General features: G+C 58.2%; 1 protein-coding gene, 1 non-coding gene and 2 pseudogenes across 2 annotated transcripts in view; 1 reads left to right on the forward strand and 3 right to left on the reverse strand.

The window, feature by feature from the left end:
* PIGG (phosphatidylinositol glycan anchor biosynthesis class G (EMM blood group)) overlaps positions 1-17682 on the forward strand; it is an 809046-nt gene that overhangs the window by 198482 nt on the left and 592882 nt on the right. The window lies entirely within an intron of this gene.
* On the reverse strand, positions 2558-6834 carry LOC144820766 (28S ribosomal RNA; annotated as a pseudogene).
* On the reverse strand, positions 7277-7429 carry LOC144820901 (5.8S ribosomal RNA). The gene has a single exon (XR_013608034.1). It is a non-coding gene; the product is annotated as a 5.8S ribosomal RNA (ribosomal RNA).
* On the reverse strand, positions 8373-10150 carry LOC144820682 (18S ribosomal RNA; annotated as a pseudogene).

Genomic DNA, 17682 nt, shown 5'->3' on the forward strand with positions numbered 1-17682 from the left:
CTTGTTAGTGTTTCTCCATATGCCAAGTGCATGAAGTGACCAACGGGACCCCCCAGCCCCTTGTTGATTCCGCAGATGTGGCTCCCACTAAAGGTGCATTTGTTTATGGTAAAATCATCCGCACATAGGAGGGAAACCCCATTTGATGCTTTATCTGTTTGGTCCAAGAGTAGGAGCTCTAGATACTTAACAATCCCCACTGGTTGAATCCCAAAATAGTTATAGTAAAACGTAAACTCTTCAGGATAAGATCTCTTCACTAGTTGGGAATGAGAGTTAAAAAAGAGTTTCTTTACTTGGACATTCCCAACCGTAGTTGATACGACTAAAAGCCCACCCTTTTAGCAGATGAAGGGACTGCAGTTGAACAGAAGGACCTAAACCCATTGATTGAAATGTGGTCATAGGTCCATGTCTCCTGACAGCATATGACGTCAGAAGCCTCAATAAAAACGAACCATTCATTATTGGAAATCTTTTGTCGGATCCCTGCCACATTCCAGGAAGGAAACCGCAGTCCCTTTATACCCTCTGTGGGAGGAGTGTCTGCAGTTAGTACATATTCCTTCTGGTTCTGGTTCAGGGGGTGTTCACCCTCAGTGATCATGGGTGCCAGTGGGTCTTTTATAATACTAATACACGGCAAACCACCCTCTACAATCTGAATACTGCCCTCAGTTAGGTAAACCAATGGACCTTATAAGGGAGGGCGCCGTATTTGACTCCAATCCAAAATAACCTTCTTTCTGGGAACATTGCCCATTTAAATAAGTAAGGTGTGAATCAAGTCAATCATTTGCATCCAGCTTCGAGAGCAACTGGAATCTGTTGTGAGTTGGTTTTCGGAGAGAGGGAGTGGGGAATGTTTTTTGGGATAATTTCTGGGTCTGGTTATCTGCCCTCTCATGGGTATTGAGGCTGGTTGTATGCCCTTTCATGGGTGTTCTGAGGCAGTGGGGGTCTGGAATAGTCTTATTCTTAGCCAAATCCTTAATCTCCCCTTCCAGGGCATTTAATCTTTCCAATATCGGTGCAATGGCAGAGGTCAAAAGCCCCCTAAATGTATCTACTATCTTTCCCCAAATAAGTCTAACTCCACATGGCCAATGTCTTGTATCACAACTGGAGGGAAGACTGGATGGTGAGGGAGTTCCAGGGTTTGGCAGGATTTGCAGAGAACGTTTAGTTTTTGGACCTGGTTTTACAGTAGTAGCTGGGAATTAACCTAGTTTCGTTTTCCTTTTCACTGCAGGGTCACATGAGCTATAATTGATACCAGGGCCTTGGCCAGACCTGGCTGTCAATGGACTAGATGAATTGTATAAGACATACTGATTCTCTTTCCGTCACGCCTCCTGGCTTCGAGAAAGACAGCTGTTGGGGGGCAATTTACTTCCAGGAAAGATCATAGCGGGCGCAGATTTTGTAGATTGTGAGGGACACTGCTGTAAGATGGCTGGGCTTGGCCAACTCCTAGCCCAAGGGATAGCCGTACCACCACCACTTTAATTTCCTTGGAAACCACGCTGACAACCTGCACCAGGAATAAATCCAAGATAGTGCCAGTTTTCGGGCTAGTTGTAACAGTATCCCTCCCATTTGGCAGCTTGCGTTTGCCCATAGCTTGTGTGAGTAGAAGTTAAAATTACTCATATAATATCAGCCCAAGAAGAAATCAAGAAAGAATCAAATAGGCTTGCTGGGTCGAAGGCTGGTGCCAGTCACTTACCTCCCCTGATCTTGTAAGTCTGCTGCCGCCTCCAACACCCACACCGCCACCAGTCAGTCTTGTACCAGCTTAAGGCCGGCAGACAGTCTCTGTACGCTGAGCCGGGTCCAAGAATCTTTAAGTCGTTGCCCACTCTGTTTTCTTCTCATAGGAACTCCCTGGTATCCAGTAGGGGTGGGCAGAGAACTCCTCTCCGCCAGCAGTGTGGAGTTAGCCAGCCACCCCCGCCCCCTGGCCCAGAGTGGGGGCTTACCGAATCCTGGGGAAAGACAAAAGTTGGAGATAGACCGGCGGCCATCGGGTCACCCAGCCCGCAGGGCCATCTGGTCACCCGGCCCGCAGGACCATCCGGTCAACCGGCCCGCAGGGCCATCTGGTCACCCAGCCCGCAGGGCCATTTGGTCGCACAGCCAGGCGACCAGATGGTCCGGGATGACCCAGCACCCAGATGGCCTGAGACAGCTGGACCCACTCACCCTTGCAGTCCGACAACGGCGAGGGTGGCCAGACGCTCCGAGACAGCTGCTCGGGAGGCTCCTTCCCCAGGGCTGCTCGCCTCCCTGCTCGACTTGCGTGGGAGCAGTGGGAAGGAGGGGGGACCTGGCCGGCCCAGGACATCTGGTCACCCTGCTGACCCGCAAGGGATAGTGGCTCACAATCCCGCACCCTGGTGGGGCAGGGACGGGAGGGGATGTCCCCATGCCGGAGGGCACGTGGTGGAGGCGGCCTCACACAGACCCGCATCGCCCCTTCCGTGTCCCTCCCGCCGTCCCGGCAGCAGAGGGCCCCACCCCTGGGTGCGGTGGAAGAGGAAAGACGCACCGAAAGACAAATGCTTGGCTCAGAGGATGACTTTCAATAGATCACAGCAAGGTGGGTGCTCTGATACTTATGAAACCCTGACCCAGAATCAGGTTGTCTACTGGATGCCCCACGAACATGCGGTGCACTAAGGGCGATGGAGGCGGCCCCCTTCTGTCCTCGCTCCAGTCTCCAAGTGAGCTGCTCTACCCACTGCCCCCCCCTCCCGAAAGAGGCTGGCTATCCCAGGGCAACCGAGTCTCCACGGCACTGCCGTATCGTTATGGTTTAGGGGGAATTGCTGACTTGGAGGTGTCAGTCATATTCCCAAAGATGGTAGCTTTGCCCCATTGGTTCTTCCGCCAAGCACATAGACCAAATGTCTGAACCTGCGGTTCCTCTCATACTGAGCAGGATTACTATTTCAACAACACATCATCAGTAGGATAAAACTAACCTGTCTCAAGACAGTCCTCACCCAGCTTACGTTCCCCGTTAGTGGGTGAACAATGCAACGCTTGGTGAATTCTGCTTCACAATGATAGGAAGAGCCGACATTGAAGGATCAAACCGCGACGTCGCTATGAACGCTTGGCCGCCACAAGCCAGTTATCCCTGTGGTAACTTTTCTTACACCTCCTGCTTGAAACCCAAAAAGTCAGAAGGATCGTGAGGTCCCACTTATATGGTCTATATTCATACTGAAAATCGAGATCAAACGAACTTTTGACCTTCTGCTCCATGGGAGGTTTCTGTCCTCCCTGAGCTCTCCTTAGGACACCTGTGTTATCGTTTGACAGGTGTATCGCTCCAGTCAAACTCCTCACCTGCCAATGTCCCTGGAGCGGGTCTCGCCGGGCAGGCGCCTGGCGCCAGAAGTGAGAGCCCCACGGGGCACGCCCAGCGCCTCACTGGGTGCGTGAAAAAACAATAAGAGTAGTGTTATTTCACCGGCAGCCCGAGGGCCTCCCATTTATCCTACCCCTCTCATGTCTCTTCACAGTGCCAGACTAGATTCAAGCTCAACTGGCTTCTTTCCCCGCTGGTTCTGCCAAGCCTGTGTCCTTGGCTGTGGTTTCGCTAGATAGTAGGTAGGGACCGTGGGAATCTTGTTCCTCCATTCATTGCACATCACTAATTAGATAACGAGGCATTTGGCTATTTCTGTACCACTTCGCTGTGGCTCATTCTGAGTTATTATGCTGCCCATCAGCGTCAAATTGGTTTTGCTTCCAACAATACAACATTCTTTCGCTCCGGAGTACAGCCACACTGACCTCTGTCCTCACTGGAACTAGGATAACGTATAGGCCAGAGATAGTACATCCTGCAGTACTATTCCAACAATTTAAAATTATCTACGAACAGTCCTGAGAAATTAAAGTATGCTGCTATTGTGTCTTCTCCTGCTACGGAGGGTGAACTAGGGCCTTTATCGTGATCTGAATCATTGTTGCTTGTTGCATTGTTTGAAGCGGGTGCTGGTTTATCAAATTCGGTGAAGAGGTTAATGATTTCTGGAAAAGACAGCACCTCCTTACGCCATCTTAACAGGGTTTTTAATCTTCAGGAACTGCCCCATCTGGAATTGTGTTTGTTTGCGTTGCCATTTCTCATTATCACGCTCGCCGCCATGATGGAACCTTGTTTGGCCGGTCTCTATAGACTTCTCCACGTAGAGTCTAGCACTATAGAGGCAGTTACTGGTGGGACCACTGGGAGGTAAAGGCCACTACAACTAACAATAGGTTAAGAGAGTCATAGTTACTCCCGCCGTTTATCGGCTCTTAATTGAATTTCTTCACTTTGACTTTCAGAGCACTGGGCTGAAAGCACATCGCCTCAGCACCAGCCTCAGGCCTTTGCAGTGCTTTATTTTAATAAAAAAGTCAGATTCCCCTGGTTCGCACCAGTTCTAAGTGAGCTGCTAGGTGCCGGCCGAGGCAGAACAGGGAGGGGGCAAGGTGGAGAGGCGACTACTGCAGCTGGGGCGATCCACAGGAAGGGCCCGGCGCGCGTCCAGAGTCGCCGCCGCCACAGAGAGGTGCGTCTCATCTAGCCGCGACACACACCCAGCCCCGCTTTGCGCCCTAGCCCGACCGACCCAGCCCTTAGAGCCAATCCTTATCCCGAAGTTACGGATCTGACTTGCCGACTTACCTTACCTACATTGTTCCAACATGCCAGAGGCTGTTCACCTTGGAGACCTGCTGCGGATATGACTCCGGCCCAATGTGAGATTTACACCATCTCCCTCAGGTTTTCAAGGACTAGCGAAAGCTCACCAGACACAGCCGGAACGGCAACGCTTTTTCAAGGCTCAGGCCCCACTCTCTGGGCAAACCCATTCCAGTGCGCCCTGCCATTCACAAAGAAAAGGGAACTCTCCCCGGGGCTCCCGCTGACTTCTCCGGGATTGTTTGCGTAACCGCACTGCACACCGCGAGGATGCCCGTCTCTGCTATTCTGGGCACGGGGATCTGAGTCCGACTCCCTTTCAATCGGCCAAGGGCAACTGAGGCCATTGCCTGTCCCTTCCGAATGGCGCTCGCCCTTCTCTTAGGACAGACTGACCCATGTTCAACTGCTGTTCACATGCAACGCTTCTACACTTCGGCCTTCAAAGTTCTCGTTTGAATATATTTACTACTAGCACCAAGATCTGCACCTGCGGCCGCTCCACCCTGGCCCTCGCCCCGGGCTTCTGTGCGCACCGCAGCAGCCCTCCTACTCGTCGCGGCTTGGCCCCCGCGGCTTTAAGCCGGCAACAGCCGGGTATGGGTCCGACGCTCCAGCGCCATCCATGAAGTTGTTACACACTCCTTAGCGGATTCGGACTTCCATGGCCACTGTCTTGCTGTCTATATCAAGCAGCATCTTTTCTGGGGTCTGATGAGCGTCTGCATTGGGCACCTTAACCCGGCGTTCGGTTCATCCGCAGCGCCAGTTCTGCTTACCAAAAGTAGCCCACTAGGCACTCGCATTCCATGCCACGTCACACCAGCGAGCCGGGCTTCTTGCCCATTTAAAGTTTGAGAATAGGTTGAGATCGTTTCGGCCCCAAGATCTCTAATCATTTGCTTTACCAGAGAAAACTAGGGGCTCCAAGCGCCAGCTTTTCTGAGGGAAACTTTGGAGGGAACCAGCTACTAGATGGTTTGATTAGTCTTTTGCCCCTATACCCAGGTCGGACGACCGATTTGCATTTCAGGATTGCTACGGACCTCCACCAGAGTTTCCTCTGGCTTCACCAGGCCCAGGCATAGTTCACCATCTTTTGGGTCCTATCATGCACGCTCATGTTCCACTTACCCGATGGAGCAGGCGAGATGGGCCAGTGATGCGCACGCAGCTGGAAGCACGTGGGGTCCCACCTCAGTCGGCGCTCGCCGGCCCTCACCTTCATTGCACCACAGGGTTTCTCTTAACCCTTGCGCACGTGTTAGGCTCCTTGGTCCATGTTTCAAGATGGGTCAGGTGGGTAACTGACATCGCCGTAGACCCCTGGAGCCCGGTGTGGGCCTCCCTGCCCAGCAGCACGACGCGGTCGGGGCGCACCGAGCACAGTCCGCCCCAGTCGACAGTCGAGCGGGGGGCCCGTCCCCCCTTTCCTGCCCCGGCGTGACCTGTGGGGTGCCCTGTAGCAGGTGCCTGGGGGAGGTGCGGAGGCCGTCGGATCTCCTTCGGCCCCACGGACACAGCAAAGCAGCTGCCAGGAGGGCTGTAACCCACTCCGCCGGAGCGGAGGGCCACCCGGTAGCCTTCACAGCCAACCTGGAGCCAGTCGCGGTGCACTGCGGCAAAGGAAAAGCGCCCTGCGGGGCAGGGTAGACCCCGGGTGCCGGTCCCGCTAAGGGGATCAAGAACTCCCATGCCACCGACCTTCCTGCCTTGTTGAATCCTCCAGGCGGACTGCACGGACCCTCTAGAACTCTCTATTCAAAGTTCTTTTCAACTTTCTCTTACGGTACTTGTTGGCTATCAGTCTCACGCCTGTATTTAGCCTTAGATGGAGTTTATCACCGGCTTAGGGGTGCATTCCCAAGCAACCTGACTCCGAGAAGACCCGATCCTGGCTCTCCGGGGGCCGCTACTGGCCTAACACAGTCTGCGGGGAGAGGCTCGATCAGAAGGACTTGGGCCCCCTGAGCGATGTCAGGGAGTCTGTCTTCTGTACGGCACATTTCCTGCGCCCACCGCTGGGCTCTTAACTCACCGTTACTGGGGGAATCCTGGTTAGTTTCTTCTCCTCCGCCTAGTAATATGCTTAAATTCAGCGGGTCGCCACGTCTGATCTGAGGTCGTAGTCTGAAAAAAAAAAAAGCATCGGGGCAGCCGCCGGGGATGGCCAGGCCCTTGCCAGAGCAGGGGCGTGGCGTCCTGGCAGTGCGTGCCCTCTTTCCCTCTGATCAGATCTGTAGGGGGTTCGCCCTCCCTGGGAAGCCGGCCACGGAGGTGGGCGTCCAAGACATGTGCACGTGGGCAGCAGGTGAGACACCACAGACAGCCACACACTGCACGCAGCCAGGCGCCCCGGAAAGGGCCCAGGCGGATGGGTCACCGCACCCCCCTCCCCGCTGAGGCGGGAAAGCGGGGCTAAGCGGGCTGGCAGCGTACTTTCACGGCAGGACCCGGTGAGGGGGCGATCAGGGGGTCTGTCCTTGTGGGGAGACGAAGGGAAGCGGAGCTAATCTGCGACGACCCCAGCCACGTCCTGGGGAAGCCCCGGGTTGATTGACGATCGAGCGACCCTCAGGCAGGCATAGTTCCAGGAGGAACCGGGGCCGCAAGGTGCGTTCGAAGTGTCGATTATCAATGTGTCCTGCAATTCACACTAATTCTCGCAGCTAGCTGCGTTCTTCATCGACGCGCAAGCCGAGTGATCCACCGCCAGGAGTCACAGGCAACTTTTCGAAAACAAGAGGCAGGAGGAAGGCGATACTGTCGGTCAAACTGCCCGCGCCTCGAGACGGCTCGGGCGCCCCCGTTTAAGGCTTCCCCTGTGGGAGTCAGACTCCACCGTTGGGAGAAAAAAAACATTACCAGAAGCACGGCCCGGGAGTCCCAAACCACCACCCACCGTTGGGCGAGGTAGGGTTGGCGGATAAGGTGGGGCCTCCCGGTGCAGGCAGCTCCACCGCGCAAGTCTTCAAACCCTCGGCCCGGCCGCACGGGACCGGATCGAACCGGGAACCTGGCAACGAGGGAGGTCGTCCCACCTGCACGTCAGCCATCTGTGGCTGTGCCGGCGGGCTGGCGATTAACCCATCCGACCCTTGTCTGGGTCGGAGGCGCCGGAAGGGACGAGCCAGGCGGCTCCCCATCCCGTACACCTCCTAGTGAGAGGAGCCAGGGTTCCCTTGCAGGTCCTCGGCTCCTCCTCTTCCAGGCCACCCTGCTGCACGAGAATGTCGGCTTCTCGGTCGCCAGAAGCCCGGTTGGGCTGGGACTCAGCGCAGGAGGACCCAGACGGTGGCAGGGCCTTTAGAGGGTGGTGGTACCTGCCCGGGGATGCACTGCCATTTGGTTCCCCCCACCGCGGGGGTCGTGCCGGGTGAGCTTGAGTTCTGTCTCGGGAGGGCCTACCGCTGTGCCCCTCCTGGAGAGGGACAGGGGTGGGGGCCGCCCTCTGTCCCGGTCTCTCATGCATCGGTCGGGTCCTCCCCGGTGGAATAGGCCGTCCGAAGCCCCGGTCCTCATCCAGGTGCTCCAACGCGGCCACCGACCGCACCGCCGGCCGGGGCGCGCCACGGCAGGGCCCGGCCCTGTGCCTACGGTGTGATTGCGGAAGGGGCCAAGGGCTTTGGGCTGGCGCCGTTGGTCGCTCGAGCCACTCCCCGGTTAATGATCCTTGCGCAGGTTCACCTTTGGAAACCTTTTTATGACTTTTACTTCCTCTAGATAGTCAAGTTTGATCGTCTTCTCAGCGCTCTGCCAGGGCTGTTACCGACCCCGGCGGGGGCGATCCGACGACCTCACTAAACCCTCCAGTCGCTAGTAGCGACGGGCGGTGTGTACAAAGGGCAGGGACTTAATCAACGCAGGTTTATGACCTCCACTTATGGGAAATCCTCGTCCATGGGAAATAATTGCAATCCCCAATCCCTATCATGAACCGGGTTCAGCGGGTTACCCACACCTGTCGGCGAAGGGTAGACACACGCTGATCCATTCAGTGTAGCGCGTGTGCAGCCCGGACATCTAAGGGCATCACAGACCTGTTATTGCTCAATCTCATGTGGCTGAACGCCACTTGTCCCTCTAAGAAGTTGGACGCCGACCGCTGAGGGTCACGTAACTGGTTAGCATGGAGGAGTCTTGTTCGTTTTTGGAATTAACCAGACAAATCACTCCACCATCTAAAAACGTTCATGCACCATCACCCACAGAATAGAGAAAGAGCTATCAATATGTCAGTCCTTTCCGTGTCTGGGCCGGGTGAGGTTTCCCGTGTTGAGTCAAATTAAGCTGCAGGATTCACTCCTGGTTGTGCCCTCCCGTCAATTCCTTTAAGTTTCAGCTTTGCAACCATACTCCCCCGGGAACCCAAAGACTCTGGTGTCCCGGAAGCTGCACAGCAGGTCATAGGAATAAGCCGCCGGATCGCTAGTCGGCATCGATTATGGTATGAACTACGACGGTATCTGATTGTCTTCGAAACTCCGACTTTCGTTCTAGATTAATGAAAACATTCTTGGCAAATGCTTTCGCTTTGGTTCGCTTTGCGCCGGTCCAAGAATTTCACCTCTAGAGGCACAATACGAATGCCCCCGGCCGTCCCTCCTAATCATGACCCCAGTTCCGAAAACCAAGAAAATAGAACCAGAGTCCTATTCCATTATTCCTAGCTGAAGTATTCAGACGACTGGCCTGCTTTGAACACTAATTTTTTCTAAGTAAACGCTTCGGACCCCCAGGACACTCAGTCAAGAGCATCAAGGGGGTGCCGAGAGGCAGGGGCTGGGACAGGCAGTAGTTCGCCTAGCGGCGGACCCCTATTTCGATCACAATATCCAACGACAAGCTTTTTAACTGCAGCAACTTTCATATATGGGCTGGAATTACTGCAGCTGCTGGCACCAGACTTGCCCTCCAATGGATCCTCGTTAAAGGATTTAAAGTGTACTCTTTCCAATTACAGGGCCTCAAAAGAGCCCTGTATTATTATTTTTCATCACTACCTCCCCAAGTCGGGAATGGGTAATTTGCACGCCTGCTGCCTTTATTGGATGTGGAAGCTGTTTCTCAGGCCCCCTCTCCGGAAACGAACCCTGATTCCCTGTTACCCGTGGTCACCATGGTAGGCACAGAAAGTACCATTGAAAGTTGATAGGGTAGAAATACCCCGTCACAGGGACGTGCAATTGGCCCGAGGTTATCTAGAGTCGCCAATGCGGCCGGGCGAGCCCGGATTGGTCTTGGTCTGATAAATACACGCTTCCCGGGAGGTCAGCGCTTGTCGGCATGTATTACCTCTAGAATTACCACAGTTATCCAATTAACAAATTATAACTGATTTAATGAGCCATTCGCAGTTTCACTGTACAGGCTGTGTGTACTTACACATGTATGGCTTAATCTTTGAGACAAGCATATGCTACTGGCAGGATCAACCAGGTAGCTACACCTGCTGACGGGGTGGTGATTTGAAAGCTGCGTGCCTGCCTCCCCGACCGGCAACCTTAGCACAACCCTCCCTCTCTGGAGCCCGCTAGGGGAAGCAGCCCGCCCGCCTGGGCAGGAGAGCTCACTGGAGGGTTGGAGAGGTACGGTCGCACGGGCACCGGCGGGCCCAGCCGTCTCCCCCAGAAGGGAGAGGCGGGCCGAGGCACATCCTGAGCGAGACACAGGGGTGGCGAAGCATGGTGGCAGAGGCACCCCTCGAAATGGTTGTTCCGAGCTGCTGCGGAAATGCCAGATGGCAGTGCCTGAGGGCCTGGTGCCAGCGCCAGAGGGCCTAGCGCCACCCAACCCCTTCCGTTTGGGTCGGACCACTGGGGGGCACGAGCTGCCAGGGCACACAGCCTTTGCTCTGCTGGGTAGGGTGAAGGGCCTCCCGCCAAGCGGCAGGCCCTCGAGTCGGAAGGTTAATGCGGGGTTGGAAGCTCTATGCTTGAAACAACAGCCAAGACTGGCCAAGCGGTCCATCCCTAAACGGACCGAGAGTGCCCAATCGATCCGAGTAAATTCAGGGCTTCCCCTGGCAGGCCGCTCTCTGCGGGGAATGCCAGCTTCGCGTCCCTGCCCGCAGCCGGGGATGAGCAGGCTTGAAGGAAAGGATTATTGGGAAGGGGCTGAGAGGCAGGCGTGGACCCGAACCCCTGGGTGCCCCGGCGGGCAGGACCCTGTCCTGCCTTCCCAAGTCTCAGAATTTCCGGAACTCACGGAGGTCTGACTGACCCCTCTCCCTAGTAATCCGGAGGAAAAATACACCCCTTTCTTTTTCAAAACTCTTTTTATTGAAAGATCACAATATCAACGCAGCCCTCCGAGCCCGGAAGGCACTGCAAGCAGATCATTCCAACAACAATTACGATCCGTAAATTATACAGTTATATGTCCCGGCCCTTAACAGCCCACCTCCCAAAACCCCCCCCCCACAACTCCCATCCCGTCCCCAACCCCCCGCCCAGCCCAGTGTTGCCATGTCCCCTTGCAAAACAGCAATGAAAAGAAAACAAATGCTTTGTGTACTATATCACCACCTGGCCACATCTCGCCGACCCTTCATCATCTCTAGACAGTGGCGGCGGCTCCAGGCATATCCTCCGGTAGTCTGCCCACCTTTTCCATATTTTGTAATGTTTCTGAGGGCACCCTCTGGCCTCATAGACAGGGCGTTCCAATCCCATACAAAAGTCAAGGCCCTGTTTCCATACTGTCAATCTAGGCGCTCGAGGGTCTTTCCAGGCTTGTGCTATGTCCCGTTTCGCAAGAGTGAGGCCTAGCAACAGCAAATGTCTCTTGTAGATATTGCCCCCCACTCCCTCATGGACATGAAGGAGCCCTAGTTTGAGGGTGCGCGGGAGCTCCCAGCCCAGGACCTCCGACAGGCAGTCCCATACATTGCTCCACCACTGCGCCAACCCATCACAGCTCCACACCGTGTGTAAGAACGTGCCAACCGCTCGTCCGCACCTCAGGCAATCGGGGGACGCAATCAATCCTGCTTTCCACAGTCGTTCCCTGGTGTAATAAGCCCTGTGTAAATATTTAAATTTAATAAAGCGCAGCCGCAAATCAATAGCCGCTCCCCTGGGGGCCTCAAGTGCCTCCCGCCAATCCTCCTCTTCCAAATCACCCACGTCCCTCGCCCAGACCTCCCGCAGATGTTGTGGGGAAGATGAACAGTGTACCACAAGGGTCTGATAAATACGGGAGATCTTCTTGTCCTCCAGTTCCCCCATGAACACTTTAGCTTCTATAGGGCTGAATTCGGGCAGAGAGTCGAGGCCCTCCAAAGCGGGCATGATAGCATGGCGAAACTGCAAATGTCTGAAAAACTGTGTCCTAGGCATGTCGTATTCACGACTGAGGTCCTGAAACGATTTAAGAGATGTGCCCCGCATAACATGGCCCAGGTTCGAGATTCCAATGAAATCCCTCCCCCTGAAGCCTTGCAAGGACGCCAACGCTGGGAGACGGCCATTGCCCCATAGCGGAGTTTCCTCAAGTAAGTTTGCCCCACCACCCCATTCTGCGGAGAGCTTGGCGCCAGACCCGAAAGACCACTTGCGTGGCATTGGGCAATCCTCTTTTCAGCCGCGTCGAGTACAGTAGAGTGGATCGTGTGCGGCCCCATCAAGTAATGCTCCAGGGCATAGGCCTGGTCGCTCTGTCCTCGTACCACCATTCATTGAGGACGAGCAGGTGGGACGCCTGATAATATGATAGAATATCCGACGTGGCCAATCCCCCACAGTAGGTAGACAAAAAGCAGGTACGAAGAGCCACGCGAACAGCCCCCCCTGCCCACAAGAACTGGCCCAAAGCCGAGTTCACTTGCCGGAACCAATGTGGCGAAATCGGGAATGGGTGATTCTGTAACTTGTATAGGAGTCTCGGGAGGGCAACCATTTTAAAGATTGTCGACCTGCCATACAGATTGAGGGGCATACGGGCCCAGGACTTCATTTCGGACTGTACCCGGTCCCACACCGGCACCATGTTCCTTTCCCAGGAAACAGCGGGCGAAGCCGTCAGAAACACCCCATGATATTTAAGGCCTCCAACAGCTATCTGTAGCGGCGACGCCCATTGGCCCAACTGTAGTCGATCTCCCAGCGTCCAGATAGTGGATTTCCGCTGGTTTAAAAGCAGTCCTCACACTTCCCCGAAGATATTCATAACTTCTAGGACTCTAGGCCCTGACCTGTTCATACATCCCTTTCTTGTAATCCGTGTGCACAGGGTGATGGAGGGGGCCCAATGCGCGAACGTGCCTGCCCTCCTGGAGCCATTGCTGGGATCGGGGAGGCAAATGAGCCCTCATTGGGACTTTCAGGGAAGCCCGGCCATCTGGTCGCCCAATTGGAAAGCATTGCGCGCGACCAGATGGCCAAGGGGATAAGTGCGACCAGATAGCCGAGGGGAAAGGCAAGACCAGATGGCCGGTCTCGAACGTGCCCTAACAAAAGAGCGCATGGGTATGGGGGGCCAGAGGCCCAGGGTCCAGGGCCCCAGCTGGGTCTCAGCCATGGGGGCTGCGAGGGGAGCAGACGGGCCCTCCGACCCGGGTCCCGCGGATACCTTGACAACCAGGCAAAGCAGAGGAGGACTGCATGGGACCGTAGGACCCTCTACCCGGCCCCAGACGCAGCTCCCGAAACCAGCCAAGCGAGGAGGGCTCTGTCTCAAGCCTTTGGCATAGCAGCTGGCTGGGGGATGGGGCCCAGGACTGGAGCGCCTGACACAGAACTCGGTGGGCTCCTTGACCCAGCCCGCGGCTCCCGGGCCCAGAGGCGCAGGGAAAGCCTCCTCGGGCCTGCGGGACCCCATCCTGGGCACCCTGCCATGCAGCAGGCCAGAGGACAGAGCTTGGGGTGGGGAGGTTGCCTTCTCAGGGGCCCCAGGCGGAGCTCCTGAACCCAGCCAAGTGAGGAGGGCTCCCCGAGCATGACGGAACCCCGTCTTAGGCCTTTGGCATAGCAGCAGGCTGTAGACGGGGCCCAGGGCTGGAGCACCGACTAGGGCCCAGCGAGCCCCTGGAACCAGTCGGGGCTCCTGGTCCCAGAGGCGCAGGGGAAGCCTCCAAGGGCCAGCGGGAGCCGGGCACCCTGCCATGTGGCAGGCCCAAGGATGGAGACCGGGGTGAGGAGGCTGCGTCCATGGGGCCCTCAGGGGCCCCGAGCGGAGCTCCTGAACCTTGCCAAGCAGGGGCAAGCAGGGGGAGGCTACCCAGGCATGACGGAACCCTGTCTTGGATCTTTGTCAGAGAGGAAGGCCGGTGATGTGGCCCAGGGCTGGAGCGCCCGACCCGGGGCCCAGAGCGCCTCTAGACCCAGCCAGGGCTCCTGGGCCCAGAGGCGCAGAGGAAGCCTCCTAGGGCTAGCGGGACCCATCCCTAGTGCCCTGCCACGCTGCAGGCCCGGACAGACCCCGGCTTTGGGGGGGGGGCGTTCTGTCCCGTCCGGCTGCCAGCTGAGGACCGGTAGTCCGAGAGGGGCTCCAGAGTACCCTGACCCTAGTAATCTAGTAATCCGGAGGAAGGGTACCCCCCTTTCTGGTAACCCGTGCACACCGCAAGACTGAGGGGACCCTAGGCGGGGATGCACCTCACCTTCCGGAGCGTAGGCTGGGATCGGGGAGGCAAACAAACCCTCATCGGGACTTCCAGGGCAGCCCGGCCATCTGTTCGCCCCATTGGAAAGCATTGTGGCAGCCAGATGGCTGAAGGGGAAAGGCGTGACCAGATGGACGGGCCTGAAGGACACTCATCTGCCCGCCCGAGCCTTCACAGGAGAGCTCCCACCTGCCCTTTGGAGGGCTGGGGGGCTCTGCGTCCCAGGGGCTCGGACAGCCCGGTGGGCCTCGGTTCGGGGCTGCAGACGGGGGTCACCGACGGACCTCTGACTCGGGGTCCCCCAGGCACTTTGACAGACGGGCGAAGCAGGACGGACGCCTGCCCGAGCCCAACGGACGCCCGTCCTTGGACCATGGTGAAGCAGGGGGACGGAGCCCAGTCCCATGGGCCCGGCCGGAGGTCCAGGGCTGGCACTCACAGGAGAGGCCTCCCCAAGACCCATGTCGCAGGCGCCCTGACACATGGCAGGCCCGAGGACGGAGCCCAGGGTGGGGAGGGCACCCACCACCCCAGGCCCACCAAGGGCCCCTTCCGGACCTCCTGAACCCAAGCTGAGCTGGGGAACGCCTGGCGGGCACATGGCGAAGCAGAGGACGGAGCCCCGGGTGGGAGCCCCCTGTCGGAGCTCTCGGGCCCAGACGCCCAAGGGAGGTCCGGCCGAGGCCTGATGGAGCCCGTCCCGGACACATTGCCAGGAGGCGGGCGGGAGGAGGGAGCCCTGGACGGTGGGGAGGTGTTGACCGGGCCTAGCTCATCTGGTCCCCGGCTGTTAACCGCCAGCCCGAGAGGCGTTCCGGCATACCCTGTCCCCAGTAGACCGGAGGAAAGCTACCCTTCTTTCTGGTAACCCGTGCGCACCGAGTGACGGACGAGGCCCAGGGCACGAAGGCGCCCGACATCCTGGAGCCCTGACTGGGATCGGGGAGGCGGACAAGCCCCCATTGGGACTTCCAGGCCGGCCCGTACTTCTGGTTGCCCCATTGGAAAACATTGCGTGCGACCAGATGGCCGAGGGGAAAGACGCAACCAGGTGGCCGGGACCGAAGTACTCTCATCTGCCTGCCCCTAACCTTCGCGGTAGAGGTCCCGTCTGCCCTTGCAGGGCTTGGGGACTCCACGTCCCGGGGGCTCGGAGACACCAGCGGGCACGGGAAGCCTGCAGGAGCTCTCGGGCCTGACACCCATGGGAGGACCGGCCCTGGCCTGAAGGAGCCCGTCCCGGGCACTTGGCCAGGCGGTGGGCCGGAGGGGGGAGCCCCGTACGGTGGGGAGGTGTTCTCCGGGCCTAGCCCATCTGGTCCCTGGCTGAGAACCGCCAGTCTAGTAGTCCTGAGGAAAGCTACCCTCATTTCTGGTAATCTGTGCGCACTGAGTGACAGAGGAGACCCAGGGCGCGGAGGCGCCTGGCCTCCTGCAGCCCTGACTAGGATCGGGGAGGCGGACGAGCCCCCATTGGGACTTCCAGCCCGGCCTGCTCCGGCACTCTGTTTGCTCCATTGGACAGCATTGCACGCAACCACATGGCCGAGGGAAAAGGCGCAACCAGATTGCTGGGACCGAAGGACGCCAATCTGCCCGTCCGAGCCTTCGCGGTAGGGGTCCCGCCTGCCCTTGCAGGGCTCGGGGGCTCCGCGTCCCGGGCTCGGAGAAGCCCGCTGGGACTCTGACCCGGAGAGCTGACAGGAGCTCTCGGGCCCGGATGCCCAAGGGAGGACCTGCAAGGGCCCGATGGAGCCTGTCCCGGGCACTTTGCCACGTGGTGGACCGGAGGGGGGAGCCCCGGACGGTGGGGAGGTGTTGTCCGGGCCTAGCCCACCTAGTCCTCAGCTGAGAACTGCCAGCCCGAGAGGGGTTCCTGCATACCCTGTTCCTAGTAATCCGGAGGAAAGCTACCCTTCTTTCTGGTAACCAATGCACACAAAGTGACGGAGGTGAACCTGGGCACACTGGCGCCCGACCTCGTAGAGCCCTGACTGGCATCAGGGAGGCGGGCAAGCCCTCATGGGGACTTCCAGGCCGGCCATCTGTCCCCCCATTGAAAAGCATTGCCAGCGACCAGATGGCCGGGCCAGAAGGATGCCAATCTGCCTGACCTGAGCCTTCACCGGAGGGCTCCTGTCTGCCCATGCAGGGCCCGGGAATTCTGCGTCTCGGGGGTTTGGAGACCCCAGCTGGGCCTCAGGCCCAGGGCTAAGAATGGGGGCCCCCAGCGGACCTCCGACTTGGGCCCATGGCGAAGCTTAAACCATCCCTTGGCTGGCCTGGTGGTCCCGGGCCAGGCAGCCCGGGGAGGCCTCCAGGGGCCTGCGTCGGGCAACCAAGGGCCCCGGCCTATGTTGCTGAACACAGCCAAGCTGGGGAACGCCCGCCCAGGCCCACGACGTGGGACGGAGCCAGGTGTGGGAGCACCCGTCCAGAGCTCTCGGGCCCAGATGCCCAGGGGAGGACAGACCGGGACCGATGGAGCCTGTCCTGGGCACTTTGCCGCGTGGCGGGCCGGAGGAGGGAGCCCCGGGCAGTGGGGAGGTGTTGTCCAGGCCTAGCCCATCTGGTCCCTGGCTGAGAACCGCCATCCAAGGAGCGGTTCCGGCATACCCTGTCTCTAGTAATCCGGAGGAAAGCTACCCTTCTTTCTGGTAACCCGTTCGCACCGAGTGACGGAGGGGACCCAGGGCACGGGGAAGTGGGCGAGCCCTCATTGGGACTTCCTGGCCGTCTGGTTGCCCCATTGGAAAGCATTGCGGCCGACCAGATGGCCGAAGGAAAGGCGCGACTAGATGGCCGGGCCCGAAGGATGCCAATCTGCCTGCCCCGAGCCTTCGCGGGAGGGCTCTCGCCTGCCCTTTGGAGGGCTCGGGGGCTCTGCTTCCCGGGGGCTCATCAGAGCCCTAAGGTGGGTCTCGGGCATGGGGCTGCAAGGGGGGCCCCTGACGAAACTCTGACCGTGGGCCCGCAGGCACCCCTGACACGCCAGCAAAGTGGGGAGGCCCACCCTGGCCCGATGGACCCCCATGACGGGCACAGGACATGGGCTCCCACACCCCAGGGCCCGCAAGAGCCAGGCCCTGGAACCGTTTCCCGCTTCTGAACCCAGCCAGGCCCCGGAAAGAGGGAAGGCCCCTGGTCCGGTCACTGCTTCTCAATGCAGCCAGGCCGGGGGGATCTGGGAGCCTACCCGGGCACGAGGGACCACCGTCCCAGGTGCACAGACCCTAGAATGGCCACAGGACGTGGGCTCCTGTTTTTTATTTTTTTCATAACTCAGTGGAACTCCGCGTAGTGGCACTACGTCAACTCTGGTGCTACCTACGGTGCAAAGCAGGCGACTGGCTGAGCAGACAGGCAGACT

Source organism: Lissotriton helveticus, chromosome 2_1 (genome assembly GCF_964261635.1).
Source record: "Lissotriton helveticus chromosome 2_1, aLisHel1.1, whole genome shotgun sequence".
NCBI classification, from domain to species: Eukaryota; Metazoa; Chordata; class Amphibia; order Caudata; family Salamandridae; genus Lissotriton; species Lissotriton helveticus.